Consider the following 15,189-nt stretch of genomic DNA (forward strand, 5'->3'; position numbering starts at 1 on the left):
CAGCAAATTTATCTACTATACCTTCAGCCCCTTCATCCAAATCATTTATATTAATCTCAATGAGTTGAGGCTCAGCATTGAACCCCCATGGCACACCATTCATGACATCCTGCCAGCCTGAAAAAGACTCATTTGTCCCTAGTCTCCCTATTTCCTGTTTGTTAACCAGCTAATCTTCTATCCATGCCAATATGTCACTCCAAAACCATGAGCTTGCATTTTCTACAATAACCTTTGATGTGGCATCTTATCAAATACCTTTTGGAAATCAAAGGACAATACATCCATCGGTTGCCCTTTATCTGCAGCACAGGTTCCTTCTTCAAATAACTCCAATAAATTAATTAAACATTTCTTTTTGACAAAACCATGTTTGTTCCTCTTAATTGCCTTGAACTTATCCAAGTGCCCTGTTATGATGTTTTTAATAGTAACTTCTAATATTTTCCCTATGTCAGATATTCAGCCTGTAGTTTCCTGCTTTCTGCCTCCCTTCCTCCCTTTCTGAATAAAAGGGAAAAATTGTATTTTTCCAATCTAAAGGAACCTAAACGAGTTTTGGTAAAAAATGTTAAAAATCCTATGCTACAACTTTGAAGCACAGCTGAGCTGTCTGGCTAGTATTAATGTTCCAAACAACATCAAAAACGTTGATCATCTGGTCATTATCATATTGCTGTTTATGGAAACTTGCTGTTTTCAAATTGCCTGTTGCATTTCTACATTCTAACAAAGAACACACTTCAAAATTGTTTCATGGTTTGTAGGTATTTTGGGAGGTCCAGTGGTCATGAGAAACACTACATAAATGCAAATTGTCTTTTTTGCTGTTCCAAGCAAGTCTTCATTTTTACTGGGGTTAAATTCCCTTTAAACCCAAAGAACTATATTTCATCTGGCAGAGATTAACCTTTTTGGTGACCCAGAGATAGATATTGTTATGTCGCTGTTTGTGCTATAGTTCAATGTGTAGTATTCTTGGCTGCTTCTGCCTTACACCCACCTCAGTCTTAAATTTAACATACTCTGATCAAAGGCACTGGTGAATTTCCTGCTCATCAAGTACTGTAGATCAACACTATCATATTATCACAGCAGCCTTGCATTCAATAAAAGGCACATAAATACAGGATGAGAAAGCAAGTTAGTCTCTGAAGGTACATAAACATATATTCACAGTGTGTAGTCTTAGGAAGAAGTCAAGTCTCAGGCGAGACGGTGTGGTAGGTTAAAACATTTTTGAACTTCTTTGTGGATGTATTAATTTTATGTCAAAGAACTCTATCAAGAAGGCTTGTAGTTGCAGAGCTATGCTGACTTAACTCCTCACTAGCTTGGTGCCAGTTAGGGTGTTAAGTTGGCATGAGTAGTTCAGAAATAATGAAGTAAAGAATCAATTAGAGTCCAGTGATTTTTGGCCTATAATGTGGCTCTATTATTTTGGTTTTGACTCAAAAGTGGGCCTGTTTGATCTTGTAGAATTCCTGACACAAATCAGAAGGTTTTGGTGTAAGCCACACTCTAGCTTATATTTTAGGTAGATAACCTTGTCCATCTATTTGAAATAATGAAAAGTTGAGCATCTGCTATGCCTGGACGTATAAAGGTTAGATTAGATTTCCTACAGTGTGGAAACAGGCCCTTCAGTCCAAACCGACCCTCCGAAGAGTAACCCACCCAGACCCATTTCCCTCTGACTAATGCACCTAACACTATGGGCAATTTAACATGGCCAATTCACCCGACCTGCAGGTCTTTGGAGGAAACCAGAACACCCAGAGGCAACCCACGCAGACATGAGGAGAATGTCCAAACTCCACACAGATAGTCACCTGAGGCCAGAATCAAACCTGGGACCCTGGTGCTGTGAGGCAGCAGTGCTAACCACTGTGCCACCATGCCATCACCTCACCAGAAGTGCTGAAGTTTCCATGAAGGGTAGGAAGGTTTAAAAACAACATTTTTGTATTTTACACAACATTCTAGCCCAGTACTAAGGAACTAATTCCAAGCGGAAACATGTACATTGGGAGAAACTGTTTCCAGTGGTAGAAGACTTGACAATCTGGAACACAAATGTAAATTTCTGCCAAAACAAAAGAGGAAATAAATTGCTCAATGAGTTATTACAATCTGGAATGAACTGCCTGAAAGTGTTCTGGAAACAGATTCATTTATAACTTTCAAAAGGAATTAGATGAATACTGGAAAAGGAAAGAAAACACAGCACTCTTGAGAAAGTAAAACCAATTCAATGGCTAGTAGTCATATGGCATAAAAACCTTGAGTTTTGCTACAAAGAGACCCATTCTATCAAAACGTTTTATCTTTCATTCATCAGGACAATTCACAAGAATACCAGTTCAAGAGGAAAAACAGCATTTATATGCATGAGATGAGTGCTGTTTATTTGACAAATGGACTCTGATTGGTTGAGGCATTGCTGTGGAAATTGCACCTAAGGATGATTGACAGTTAACTGCCAGACTTTGTCTAAATTTTAAAGCAGGCAGGTCGAGACTGATTGGTGAAGACAATGCCTTTATATGCTGGAGAAGTGCAGCAAAAATGGAAGGATGTGGGGTAGACAAAATCACTTGGACCAAGGCAAACAACTCCATACATAGACTTGCAGGGATAATGATCTTGAAGTCAACAAAAGAAACCAGTTAAATTTCACAAAGATGAAGAAAGAATCTGCATTTATAATCTTTCACATCTTTAGGATGTCTCAAAATGCAAAGAAATTCAGTAACCAATTCAGGAATAATAAGCTCCTGCAATCAGCATTGAGATAATTTGCAGATAATGTGTTTTATTGTTGTTGGTTAAGTGATAGATATTAAGCAAAATTTCCACATTGACATGGTGGAAAGGTTTATGCACTCTGATGATCCACTGAGTGATGCCATTGGGAGCTCATTACTGCTTATAACCACGACAGCACAGTTGCAGGGAGGGGCCAATCAAATTGTAGTCAAAATAGTCCTCTATGGCAGAACAAGCGAAGGAAGACTTTATATCTCATTACTTGCGAAAGTGTAAGAAGACTGCTCCAGTAAGATGGTCCTGATCAATGTTGTTTGACATATCACAGAAATGTAGAACAGTGGTGATGGAAGCTCTGGACTTGTAAACCAGAAACCCAGCCAACAGGAGTTCAAATCCCATCAAGGCAGCTGATGAAGTTTAATGAATCTCAGCAACTGTGTGCATGATAACTATCCTTGATTGTTAGAAAACTGATCTGGTTCACCAATGTCCTTTTGGGAAGTGGATCTGCCATCCTTACCTGGTCTGACCTAAAAATGATTCCAGACCCTTGGAAATGTGGTGGATCTTACCTGCCATCTAAAATAGCAAGGCAATTTCTGGGCAATTGCCGATGAGCAGCAAATGCTGGTCTTCCTGTTGCCCACATTGCATGAAAGAGAAGAGAAAGAACAAGCCCATTAAGATGGCACCTCAATGTCCCCATGATAAACAAAGTCACATGCAAGTTTCTATCAGGGATCCTTTGTCTTATTCTTTTGGGTTCGAGATTTGGCAATAGGACAGGGCTGTGAAATTGAGAGCCCCTATACCAGAATCTGGACAAAGAGATTCATTGCATGGTCATTGCATGCCATATCCAGTGAGTTCACCATCTTTGTGGTCAAAGGTTGAACACTTCAAATTTTGCAACTCTGAATGTTAGAATACAGAATCACAGAATTGTTACTTGCAGAAAGAGGCCATTGAGTGCATTGTGTCTGCGCTGGCAATGCTCCTGGATAATTGCAAGTGCATCTGTCTGGAAAGAAGAATTGCAATTCCATCAAAGGAATTATCACACCCTGATTAAGAATTGGCTTCCTGAGAAGGAGCAGCTGAAGAAACATACTGTGATCTATACCATCTAATGGGAGGGAAAGGCTGACAGCTTTAGGATCTGGTATTTGCTTTAATTGAAGTTTAAGACTTGGGTCAATCACAATTGCAAGGAAACAGCCCTAAAAGAGACTTTCAGCTCAGACTAGATACAAAACCACGTGAGTATGAGAATGGTTCCATTAGTTTTATTTGGCGGACTTTATTAGGTTTCACACAATAAGCACAAAATCATGGTCATGATACCTTCAGTTGACTAGGCGATTGTCTCTTGATTGAAGTCTATCTTCTGTTTTTATTCATTCTTGATGATGATATGTGCTGAGCAGCTTACAAATCCTTATTTTATACACAGATTCCAGCTTGGCTGTGCACCCATGTGGGTTAAAATGTGGCTTCTGTCCATCTGATTGATCAGTTAAAACACCTATCTATACTTCCACTGTGCTACTTTGTACCTGGCTTAGGTCACTGCCATTGACATTTAGCAGGGCTGCAAGATACTGCTTTCTTGTTGTTTATTCATCCAGAATAACCACTAAATGAGACTAATATGTGCTTGTCCTGTTTCACAGCTATTCATGGCTAGACATGTTTACATTAGTTACTGGTTAAAATTAACAGCTATGTATACACAGCTATGTAAATGCTGGAAACCAGATTAGAGTGGTGCTGGAAAAGCACAGCAGTTCAGGCAGCATCCGAGGAGCAGGAAAATCGACATTTCGGGCAATATTCAGGAATATTCCTGATGAAGGACTTTTGCCCGAAACGTTGATTTTCCTGCTCCTCGGATGCTACCTGAACTGCTGTGCTTTTCCAGCACCACTCTAATCCAGAATAAGATTAACAGCTTCCCGGGGATTACCCACATTCTAATGATTTTTGAAAAAGGAACTTTAGATAGTCTGAATCGTACTTTTGATCACTTCTAGATAAGTCATGATTTGCACCAAACTGTAGCCAACATCCAAGGTAGATAGGATAGTGAAGAAGATGTTTGGTCTGCCTTCCTTTATTGGTCAGAGTATTGAGTGCAGGAGTTGGGAGGTCATGTTGTGGCTGTACAGGACATTGGTTAGGCCACTGTTGGAATATTGCATTCAATTCTAGTCTCCTTGCTATCGGAAAGATGTTGTGAAACTTGAAAGGGTTCAGAAAAGATTTACAAGGATGTTGCCAGGGTTGGAGGATTTGAGATATAGGGAGAGGCTGAACAGGCTGGGGCTGTTTTCCCTGGAACGTCAGAAGCTGAGGGGGACCTTATAGAGGTTTACAAAATCATGAGGGGCATGGACAGAATAAATTGACAAAGTCTTTTTCCTGGGGTCGGGGAGTTCAGAACTAGAGGGCATAGGTTTAGGGTGAAAGGGGAAAGATATGAAAGAGACCTTAGTGGCAACTTTTTCACGCAGAGGATGGTACATGTATGGAATGAGCTGCCAGAGGATGTGGTGGAGGCTAGTACAATTGCAACATTTAAAAGGCATTTGGAGGTTTGGATGAATAGGAAGGGTTTGCAGAGATATGGGCCAGGTGCTGGCAGGTGGGACTAGATTGAGTTGGGATATCTGGTCGGCATGGACGGGTTGAACCAAAGGGTCTGTTTCCCTGTTGTACATCTCTATGACTCTATAACTGACATATCCATCATGCTTTGGTTGTTATGTTACATATAGAATACAATTTGAATCAATATACTTAGGATATAATCGTAAGGCTTTAACAATGCTATCATAAAATAAATACAGTTCCACACAGGGGTCCTCATGTCCATGGAATTAATTTTGTTATCTGGAACATCATCTTAAGTGCACTGGCAGAATTCCTCAATTGTATAAATGAAAGACTCACGATGGTGCATGTTTAGCTTGACTGTAACCAATATGTGACCATCATTAGTGCTTAAGCCCAATCCTTGACTCCAGTGAAGATATTAAGGGAAAGGTCTTTTTTGATCTTGACAAAGTCATTTTCACTGCCATCTCGAAAAGCAGAGATCATACTTTTGGGAGACTTAAATGAAAGAGCTGGTTGTGACTCCAATGTCTGTAGCGGAATCATTTGGGAAAATCGATTTGGGAAAAATCAATGCAAATGGTGTCCTCCTGCTCACACTACGTCCTCAGTAAGGTCTCATTTTAACAAGAACAGACTTTTGCCAAAAAGATAAATTGAAAACTCACATGGAGCGTCCTAGATTAAAGTACCAACATCTCCTGGGTTACGTCTCTGTTCAGGTCAATGATCTAAGTAATGTTTATATCACTGAATCCATGAGGGACTGGTGTTTGCTGATCATTGACTCATTTGATTGATGATTAACTTCCATGCAGCTCCAAGACATCACAAGGTATAAATGTCCAAGAAAGAAGATTAATACCTCTCCTCTTCCTCCTAATGAATCTGCCATTACAATAAGAATTAGAAATAGGATATTTGGCAGATTCTGCCATTGGTTGGCAGCGTTCCTGTGCAGCTGTTTTGAAGTATTAATGATATTCCATACCAGATCTGACATCCATAGGAAGTGAGACCATTTATTTAAGAAATTTTACATCAGGAGTTCTCCCTGGGCAATACGTTTGATTTTAAAAATGTTTGTTGCTACATTCTGCATCTTGCCTGTTTTAGGTCTTGTTTCATTTGTTAAATTTTATTGCAGTGAATTGAATTGTATGGTCTGTCCCCCCACTGCCAGGGGTCTAGATCAAGGGAATTGTAAAATTTCTCAGGTGGCCAATCAAACTCGCACCCACCAGCCCCCAAACTCTTCGCAATTTTATCCATGATGGTGAGACCCGAGGCGGTCTTCCCATCAGTTCCCAAATTGATGATCTTATTGACCATTCAAGGATCCCTTCCCACTCAGTTTCAATTCGAGGCAGGCAGCAGCTGCTCAGGAGGTAGAGGTAGGAGCTGAGGGAAGGATGGCAGCTCACCAAAACTGGTGTTCAAACATGAAGAGAGGGCATTGCCCTGAACTGTCCCCTTTTCATGATCTACTACTTGTGGGTGCTGCCTGCTCTCACCCCAACTTTGTCCATCCCATCTAGATCACTGCTGTGCCTCCCATCCCCACCTCCCAATTATCTGGTGCTGTTTTCTAGGTCTTTGATTCTCAGGGCTGCCTGTAGTAACAATCCTGATCTACACAGACCCTCTGAAGATTACCATGGCTAGTCCACCCAGCCATCACATCCCTGGACACTACAGGGTAATTTATCATGGTCAATCCACCTAACCTGCACATCTTTGGACTGTGGGAGGTAACCAGAGCACCTGACAGAAACCCACACAGACAGTCACCCAAGGCTGGAATCGAACCTGGGTCCTTGGGATTGTGAGGCAGTAGTGCTAACCATTGTGGCTGAGCATGTTGCTGATTGATAGAATTGGTGTTGATTGAGAGTAGACTGATGGAACGGTAATTGACTAGATTGGATTTTGATTTTTGCGAACAGGACATACTTGATGATACATTGTTGGGTAGATGCTGGTGTTGTAGCTTTACTGATACAGTTTGGCTAGTGGCATAGTATATTCTGAAGTGTAAATCTTCAGTAATATGATAGGTACGTTGTCAAGGCCCATAGCCTTTGCAGTATCCAATGCCTGCAACTGTTCCTTGCACTTAACTTTGTTACGATTGCACCTGAAGGTATCATTGGATTTAATAAATCACAGAATGAAATCTGTCTTGACAGATCATTTATTTAGATGGTTTGCAAAGGTTCTTCAGAATTACAGAAAAAGGACACATGTTTAAAATTGAGATGCAAAGGAATTGCCTAGAGGGTAGTGAATGTCTGGAATTCTCTAGTCTAGAATTTGAGGCAGCTGAAAACATTTAAAGAAAGTAAACATACAAACCATGCAATACATGTATGTATAAAGCAGTTAGAAATAAATTAGAACAAGTATTTCAACAAACTTATTTCAACCTGTTTCCCAAGACTGTCCATTACAGAAGCACAAGTCCAGAGAAATCATACTTTTATCTCAAATCTGTATCTTTCTGCTTAACTGAATCTTTTGTATTTCTTTCTCTTGAACTATTGAAAGAATTTTATGATTCCTCTCTGAGTCTGATGGTATGAGCCTTTCATGAGTCTGATGACCTAACTTTTTAAATTTTAACACTTGAAGATTTCTGTCCAAAACTCTCTGGCTTGGGAAACTTCACAAACTAGAGTAAACACTGCTGCTGCAGTGATTGGTTTCCTTCGAACTGAGCTGACCTGAATCAAACCTGCTAGGAAAAAATCTAAAACTTTGCATCTGAACACAACTATTCGTTTTCCTCAATGACAGCACTAATATTTCTGAATTAAATGAAACCAAAACAAATGGCTTAATACAATTAAACTTCATTGTGGGCAAATTATTGAAGAGGATTCTGAGAGACAGAGTTTATGGTTTCTTGGAAAATCATAGTTTGATTGGACATAGTCAGCATGACTTTGTGAGGAGCAGGTCATGCCTCACAATCCTTACTGAATTCTTTGAGGATGTGACAAAACACATTGATGAAGGTAGAGCAGTGCATGTGGTGTACATGAATTTTAGCAAGGTGTTTGATAAGGTTCCCCCATGGTAGGCTCATTCAGAAAGTAAGGAGGCATGGGATACAGAGATATTTGGCTGTCTGAATACAGAATTCCTGGCCCATAGAACTCCGAGGGTGGTGGTAGATGGAAAGTATTCAGCCTAGAGCTTGGTGACTAGTGGTGTTCTGCAGGGATCTGTTCTGGGATCTCTGCTCTTTGTGATTTTTATAAATGACTTGGATGAGGGAATGGAAGGGTGTGTTAGTAAGTTTGCATGATGCAAAGGTTGGTGGAGTAGTGGATAGTGTGGAGGGCTGTTGCATGTTGCAACGGGACATTGACAGGATGCAAAACTGGGCTGATAAGTTGCAGATGGAGTTCAACCAGGAAAAGTGTGAAGTAATTCATTTTGGAAGATCGAATTTGAATACAGAATACATGGTTAAAGGCAGGATTCTTGGCAGTGTGGAGGAACAGAGGGATTTTGGGGTTCATGTCCACAGATCACTCTAAGTTGCCACCCAAGTTGATGGGGTTGTTAAGAAGGCATATGGTGTGTTGGCTTTCATTAGCAAGGGAATTGAGTTTAAGAGCTGCAAGGTTATGCTGCAGCTCTATAGATCCCTGGTTAGACCACACTTGGAATATTGTTTCCAGTTCTGGTTGCCTCATTATAGGAAGCATGTGGAAGCTTTAGAGAGAGTGCAGAGGAGATTTACCAGGATGCTGCCTGGACTGGAGGGCATGTCTTAAGAAGAAATGTTGAGGGAGGTAGGGCTTTTCGTATCGGAGTGAAGAGGATGAGAGGTGACTTGATAGAGGTGAACAAGATGATGAGAGGCATAGATAGAGTGAATAGTCGAGACTTTTTCCCAGGGCAGAAATGGCTATCACGAGGGGGCATAATTTTAAGGTGATTGAAGGAAGGTTTAGGGGAGATGTCACAGGTCGGTTCTTTCAACACATAGCGACAGGTGCGTGGAATGCACTGCCAGTGGTGTTAGTAGAGTCAGATACATTAGAAACATTTAAGCGACTCTTAGATGGGCACATGGATGATAGAAAAATGAAGTTTGATCTTAGAGTAGGATAAAAGGTTGGCATAACATCAAGGGCCAAAGGGCCGGTATTGTGCTGTACTATGATCTATGTTCTCTGTTCTGTGTTCATGCCATAAATCCAAGGTTGAAGTATCTTAATCCATCAGTCCAGGAGTACCCACAAGCCCTTAAACAAAGTCACATGTCTTTGTGAGACTGGTGCATTTTAGATCACTGTTCCAGCATGACCTTTCGACCTTTTTAAAACATAAACTTCCACAGCTCTAACCCACATTCCAGGTGCCTCTCTTTTTAAAACAATCCAAATTCCAAAAATGATAATAATATATCTTACACACTTTCGATCATACCTCACAGACTTACCTTTTGTCAGTAGCTGCTAAAGTGGCCATGGAACAATTAAACTACGGAATATGTTCCACACTGACCTGCTCCACTATGGCTGTGATCATTCCTGAAGTGCGCTCTGCTGTTTCATAACAAGAGGATCCTGACCAGGAAATTTCATGGCAGAACTAGTCAAAATGTAAATGTGTATTTTTTTTTGTCTGCTCATCATTGGAAAATCTGGGATATTAGGAGCAAGTACTCACAGCCTTCAACTTGCTTTGACTGAAGTGTTCCCCTGTCTTTAACCTGGTTGGGAAGTAGTGAGGGTCATGAAACAAACAAGGCTCAAGGCAGTGATTTAGAAAGCAAGCTGCCTGCTGCAGATCTTTCAAAGGAGATAGGAGAGCTGTAGCAAGGGAACATTATGCTATGGGTGGAGAGCAATTGGAAAAACATTAAAGGAAAGGCAGAAGTTATCAGGGAAGGTTTTGTCAAAGGGTTCATATGAAGAGCAATCATAGAAAATTCCATTGTCTGCCATGTCTTAAAGACTTGAAATGCATCCCATATGAACACATTAAACATTCGTGTATGATTTTGCACAGCTTGATTTTATGCGTTTAAAGATATTTACCTCAATTACTATATTATAAAGTCTATATCAAGGTGATCAGCTTACTAATGATTGGCAGATGGAGCTTTTTCTTCTAAAATTCAATCCAGAATAATTGAATACATGGAGCACTGTAGGTTTAAGTTGAAATGTAACCTGCATATAGTTCATAGATGACTAAAATGTGCAATTAATTTAAATCCACACAATTCTATGTAATCCTGATTCCCAGAAGTGAAGTCACTCCTTTCATTACACTATCCATGCTTCTCTCTCCAAAATGACTTACAGCTGTGTTACATTTCTCTTTTCAGAATAGTCTTATGGTCACTTATTTAGGCCACCTGGGTTGCCATGACATCTTTCTCCCCTGCTGCGAATTATGGTTAAAAGATGTTAGCAAGGACACTGAGTTCCTGTGTAAATTGCACTATTTGTTGTTGAAGTCCTGAGACTGTTGCCATGGGGATGGTTGAGATTTCGATTCTTTTGTTTTACTTTCCAGATTTTCCCCCTTCTCGGTCCTCCTTCCCTGTAGCTGGCTGCTACTGGGTTTAAGTTTGAAACAAGCAGGTTCCCTCCTGTAATTCAGTCAAATAACCATTACTCTTGCGACTGTGAGCAGCATCATCCTCTGGAGACACATCCTCACTACAGATACTCTTCATATTTTCACCCAATTGCAAGGGCTCCCAATAAAACTGAATAGCAATCATGCAGTGAAACCCAGGTTCATTTTTTTTTCCAGTGACTAGCCTAAAGTGCCCATGTCAGGCTATTCCTTAGTTTTCATCAGAAATGAATAAATAATGGGTTGGGGGAGGTGTGTAAAAGAACTGTTGGCAATCATTCTAAGAACAAACTGTGTGAAGTAAGAAAAATACTCAGAACTGTCACAGTTTGAGGTCTGTATTTTTACTTCCCTCTAGAAGCAGGAATGAGGGGAGTTAGATAATGATAATATTGATGCAAGTCAGTGTGCTGGTTTCCCATTGTTGGTACATTTCATCCACCCAGATTTGAAGAGGGGGCTTATCCTGCTGCAGAAACTCATTTGACCCACTTGTGAGCGTAATGAAAATTATTAAAGGAATTCAGTCACTGCCATGGAGTCAGTGGAACCATTGGCATGTCATTTTGTTGTAGTGCAGTTGCCCTTTTCTTAGTAAATAAATAAAACAACATACTTACAACTTTTTAAAACAATCCCAGTAGTGTCTGAGAGCAGTCCTATGGTCCAGTAGAACTAATGGTGGCTTTACCTTTAGTGTCTAAAAGTATTCCTCACAACCTCCCAATTATACAGGGATGCGACACCTGGAGATGACATCACCATATGGTGGTGATACCATAAGGTAATGCTACCCTGTGAAATGCCTTGTCAATGTAAAAGATTTGAACTGAGCATTTCATTCAGACAAAGCAAGAAAACAGTGACCTGATTAAGTAACTCTTCTGAATGAATGGACACAAGCTCTCCAGAGGAATTCCAGAAAATTCAGACCAGTAAGAGATTCTCTGGAAATATTTAATTTTGTTTGTGATTTGAGTTATTTTGAAGGCACAATGACTTATAAAGGAGGATTTAAATTAAAATCTATCACAGTACCACATGCAAAGCAAGAATTAAATGTTATTAAAAACAAGAATTCCTGCTCGAAATAAATTCTTTATCATGTTGGTGATGTTGCTTTTAACTTAAAAGTACTATCAACTAATCAATGACTGACACTTAAGTCCACTTTAATTTAATGGTAGGCATCCTGTATGTTACACATGTCAAACTTCATTATCTTTATAATCCAGTCTTTCAAGTTCAGATGATGGCTATAAACCTCTCAAGGTTTATGTGTTAGAATCTCTCTGCCTCTGGCTTCTAATGCTGTGTAATTACAACCAAAAAGCTTTTGTCCTCAGTTCTCATGTGAGTTACTATCATTTGTCACTGAACCTTCCACTGGTCTGTGTTGTAATGACAGTAACAAATTCCTTTTGCTTAACTTCTCATTGACCCAGTTGTCCCCTGCAGCCTGCTAGGCTCGTTTTACTGCAGTCCCCCTCAAATTTACCCCATGCTAAGGTTAACATGCACCTGCATTCATTTTAAAATGCTTACTCAGCTGTTTTAACAGTCATTAATGTATTTATTTCTCATTTCTATTGAATTAGTAGAATTAGGGAATTAATTATCTTTAAACGGCTGACTTTGTAGCACCATGTTCTTATCTAATTTTAAATTGTATTGACAAGACAAAGCAGTGAGTCTGATCAAATTAAATGCTTTATTTACTAAAGTAGAATAGAAAGAACAACTTGCATAGCATGTTTGAGCTGAGGTTTGGACTGGCTCTGTTGCTATTCCACTGGCTAGTCTATTATGATAGCATTTTGGTTAGTTTGTATTCAGTTTATGCAATTTATTTTGTTAATATATCTTTCTATAAATAGCCTTGTCGTCACAGGAAGTGATGCAATGTCATGAGCAGCAACCAACGTAGTTGGTTTGGAACAGTCAGTAGCACATGTAGAAGAAGCCTCCAATAAAGTTCTGTTTCCAACCTCAAGACTTGCCATTCAGCTTTGTTTGTATTTCCTCACCACCTACCACAGACCTAGCCCAGCAGCTAATTCCTCGGAACTCAGTTAGATTGGCAGTAATGATTCTTGGAGTCCCCCACCTAGATTTCATTCAGTGCCCTTGCTACCCGCAACAGGGAGGAGTCATCATTGATTGTCGCCAACGACGGGGTGGAGGGGGCGCAGTGGCTGATATTCAGCAGGAGGTTTCCTTGCCTATTTTTGACCTGATACTATAAGACGTCATGCAGTCTGGAGTAAATGTTGAAGACAGCCAGGGTCCTCTGTCCTGCCAGTGGGACAGGACATACATACATATTAAAGGATTGGACACTCTGGAGGCAGGAAGCATGTTTTGCTGATGGTGAGTCCAGAACCAGAGGACACCGTTTAAAAATAAAAGGTAGGTCATTTAGAACACAGTTGAGGAGAAACTTCTTCACCCAGAAGTGGTGGATGTATGGAATGCTATGCCCAGAAGGTAGTGAGGGCCAAGTCTCTGGATACTTTCAAGAAAGAGATGGATAGAGCTCTTAAAGATAATGGAATCAAGGGTTATGCGGTTAAGGCAGGAACAGAATACTGAGTGTGGATGATCAGCCATGATCATAATGAATGGTTGTGCTGGCCTACTCCTGCACCTATTCTCTATTGTCTACACAAGGATGGTGATAGTGATGTCTACGATATTGCTATTTGGCGTGATTCTGTGAATGTAACTATGTCTGGCTGTTGCTTGACTCAACTGTACAGCAACTGTTCCAATTTAGCACAAACCACCAGAGGAAGACACTGCAGGATCAACATGCCATTATTATTTCCGGTGTTTAGGTTGATGTCAGGAGGTCCATCTGCTTTGATTTCTTTTTGACACTGTCAAAATTTAATACCATTGAGTTGCTTGCCAGGATTTTGCAGACTGCAGTTAAGAGTCAATCACATTGCTGTGAGTCAGGAGTCACATGTTGGTGAGACCAGGAGAGGACGGTCAATTTCCTTCACTAAATAATGTTAATGAACCAGATGGGTTTTTACAACAATAACTTTATGGTCACCATATCACCATCACATAGAGTAGAATTTTGTCCGTTGGAAATTTATTAATTTAGTTTAAGTTCTACCAGCTACCTTATTGAGGTTTGAACCCATGTCTCACCTAAGCTTAGGGTCTCCAGATTACTAGTCCACTGAATCATGAATATGCCACCAACGTTCACCATGCAAGCAGTTTTGGGCCTCATATTTAAGGATGATTATGCTGACCTTGGAAGAGGTGTAGGGGTTGTAGGAATTGTCATATGAGGTGTGGTTGAGGACCTGAAAGTTGACGGGACAGAACACCGAAAGAGTGGATGTAGAGATGTTTTCACGAGTAGGAAAGACTAGGATCCGAGGGCACATGCCTCTCAGAATAAAGGGATGATGCTTTAGAACTGAGGTGAGATTTTCTTCAGGCAGAAGATGGTTAATCTGAGGAAGTCATTGCTGCAGAAGTGAAGTTTTGTGTCCAGTTTGAGTGAACAGTCAGGAATGAATTGAAACAGAAAAGTTCCTAACAGAAGATGTATAGTTTTGGTTGTAGTATTATGGAGCTGAAGAGCTTCCTACTATCAGAGAGATTGTTAGATTGTCAGATTGTCAGATTGCACAGTACTGTAGTGAAGGGTAGTAGTGCAGAAATACAGCACTGTGTCTTTGTATCCATATAGATGTAGACCTAGTGCTAATGATGTACTATGGCATAGATTCCAGACCAGTTAGGCCTGTACATTTAAGACAGGTTCCATGATATCATGGTATAAATATCATAACAAAACTTTTCAGATGAAGGAAGATCAACTTAATGGTCAAGTAAATTTTGAATACACAGGCTTGAGTTCATGTCATACTGGCAGCGGCCAAAATTGACCAAAAAATGTATTGTTGGAAAATCTCAACAGGTCTGACAGCATCTGTGGAGAGAAATCAGAGCTAGTGTTTTGCATTCAGTGACCCTTCTTCAGTGACCTTTACACCGCTGAGGCCAAACACCAGCTCGCAGATACCTCCTCCTACTGCCCCCTTGACCATGACCTCACCCCCCACCACCAAACCATCATCTCCCAGACCATCCATAACCTCATCATCTCGGGGGATCTCCCATCCACTGCCTCCAACCTCATAGTCCCACAAACCCGCACCGCCCGTT

This window comes from Chiloscyllium plagiosum, chromosome 4 (assembly GCF_004010195.1).
Source record: "Chiloscyllium plagiosum isolate BGI_BamShark_2017 chromosome 4, ASM401019v2, whole genome shotgun sequence".
NCBI lineage: Eukaryota > Metazoa > Chordata > Chondrichthyes > Orectolobiformes > Hemiscylliidae > Chiloscyllium > Chiloscyllium plagiosum.